The sequence below is a fragment of the Vulpes vulpes genome, chromosome 3, assembly GCF_048418805.1.
Source record: "Vulpes vulpes isolate BD-2025 chromosome 3, VulVul3, whole genome shotgun sequence".
Classification (NCBI taxonomy): domain Eukaryota; kingdom Metazoa; phylum Chordata; class Mammalia; order Carnivora; family Canidae; genus Vulpes; species Vulpes vulpes.
Genome location: NC_132782.1, coordinates 46,840,458 through 46,843,116, shown reverse-complemented (window position 1 = coordinate 46,843,116; position 2,659 = coordinate 46,840,458).

Here is a 2,659-nt window from a genome sequence, read left to right as displayed (position 1 = left end):
AATGATTCGGGAATGAATCAAAGAGAACCCGCCCTGAAGTGTGCTTTCAAAGCCTTTTCAAGCTCCAGAATTAGTCTTGGGATCATTTAATCCCTAGAACAACCACGCTACTGAGATTTTTGGTTAGTCCGTTCTGATGATGCAAAATACCGAGAGAATAACATTCTATTTCATGGTGGAAAAAAAAAATCAGAGTCCTTTCTTCCAGCCAGAAGTACAGAAGTATAAGGACTCTTGATGAGATACAGTGAAGCTTTAAAAGCTGGAAAAATAGAAAAATATATGAAATTGGCTTCCTTCAACCTCTCTTAGGATAGTTAATTAGCCCTGGAAATAACTTTACCAAAATGAGAAGGAGGTTTCTTTTGGGTGGGTTAGATGTTTAAAGAAAAAGGTTTTGAGTATTACCGAACGGAATTCCTCCTTTGATCCAACCTAGAAGCAAGACATGTTGACTTTCTAGCTCCAAAATACGAGTCAAATCAGACCATCTCCCTGTCTCCCTGCTTCTGATCCTACCTTCTTTAGTGCAGGCCTTTCCTCATGGGGCTTCCCTGCCCTGACCCCTGCCCGGCCCATCCGCCCTCACACAACAGCCAGTGTCCCCGTCTTACAGCGTAAGATCACCTCCTTCCCGCATTGTCCCCCTGCTTACCGTCCGACAGTAAGAGACATTTGGATTTAAGTCTCACTGTGTCCCCCAACTGCTCCACCCTCCCCGACCCCCTGTTGCTTCTTCTCCAGTACTCTGCTGTGTCTTTCATAAGACCTTACAACAACTCATAAATATTTTGTTTGCTTTTTTTTCTTGTGCACCAGATTGTATGATTCATGAATTTGGGGATGTTACTGTTTCTGTCTCATATTTATCTTTGTTTCCTAGTGGCAAGCTCAATGACTAGCACGTGGTAGATTTTTCCTACAGCATTTTTTTAATAAAAACTTTCAAATATGCAGTAAAGTTAAGAGGATTTTACAACAGATAGGTGAATACCTACCACCTAGTCTCTACTATGCTCTCTTCATTGGATGTCTATCCATCTCTCCATTCCTCTATCAGTACCCAGTTGGCTTTTAATACTTTTGTTGAATAAGTGAATATACAGATGAATGAACATTCCTCTTTTGGTTGATAGATGGAAGCTTCTTTCTGAGGTTGGCCCAATACAAATACTGAGCTTCCTTGTTTCTGTGTGGATACAGGGTATGGGGAACGATGTAATGTGTTCTAGAATGTGTATCTGCTAAACTCTGTCTTGTGTACTGGGCTTAATACTGGGGATTCAGAAATAAGAACAGATTTTCTGCCTTCCAGGGGGACATGTTCTCCTAGTGAGAGAATCTAAATATGGTAATGATGGAAGAAGAAAGAAGTAGAAAATGTGAACTAGTGATTTTTTTTTTTGGTACACACAACTTATTAATAAAAACTGACCAGTGTTATCATGATGTTAAAACTGCCCGATTTCCCTGCATTTTGTATTTTTTGTTGTAACAGCAGCTGTTGACTTGGCCAATATCAGTGCAGGAATATTTTATGATTCCAAGTTTAGTGAGTGACAAACGCAAGCCCATTTGAACCATGAAACTTTTGGCTATTCTATTTTTAAAAGTTCCGTGACCATCATTGAAATATACAAATAATAGAAGAAAAGAAAAAGCCTATAAAACGTGTTTGTAATCTAGGCTAACTATGGTCATGGCAAAGAGCATTTCTGCGTCTAGAAAATTGACAGAGCAAGCACAGCAGGTAGGGCTTTCTTCCCTTCTGCATGCAGATGGTATTTTTTTCCCTGAACTATGTTTGATTATTTGTTGGGCCCTGTATTTATCACTTCGATTGCTCGGAGGAAATGCTTACCTTCAAAGTGACATCCTGGGGCGGTGCTTTGCATTATCTTTTATTAAGCTTTACTGTGTCTATTCACATTTATTTTAACTCTCAGTTTTGGAAGGAGGATTTTTAAGAAGGTCAATGCAGTACCTTTGTAATTGAATTCCAAGAGTACTTAGCAGGGGTCCATGTCTATAGGGGTGTTGAATCATTGCAAGCTGGGAATGCGTCCAAGTTCATGCTTAGCTGAGAATCCTCTGTTAAATATTTAAAAGTGAAAGCAATCTTTCAAAATAGGCATATGGGCCTGGACAGCATAGAAATGGGTGAACACAGCACCTGGGTAAGCAGCAAAGGTGAAAGCTGGCAGCTGGGCTTCTCGGTCCTCTGACCTCAGATGTCTCTTCACGCCCTTGACCCTTTTAGTCAATGTGGTTCTGCTTTGAAACATGTCACTGACCCCATCCCATCATCTTTCATTTGCTCACGTTGTCCTCCCATGGGCTTGCATGTGGCCAATATTTCAAGGGCCAGTGAGGTCCTGACCTGGATTTGCTTCCTTGCTTTGCCACTAGTGGCTAAAGGACTTTAAACAAGAAATGCCTCTGTTCCAGGTTCCACATTCCATACATATAACTGGGAGACCTTAATATCTACTCCAACATGTAAAATGTGTTCACCGTGGAGAAGACCCTTGATAAGTGTTCGTTTTATCCTGCTGTTTTAAGATCAGCTGCCACATTGGATTAGTAAGAAAAAGATAAGTTTGGAGACAGATGTGGATGTAAGCACCCAGATATTTAGTGCAGTATGAAAAACCAAATC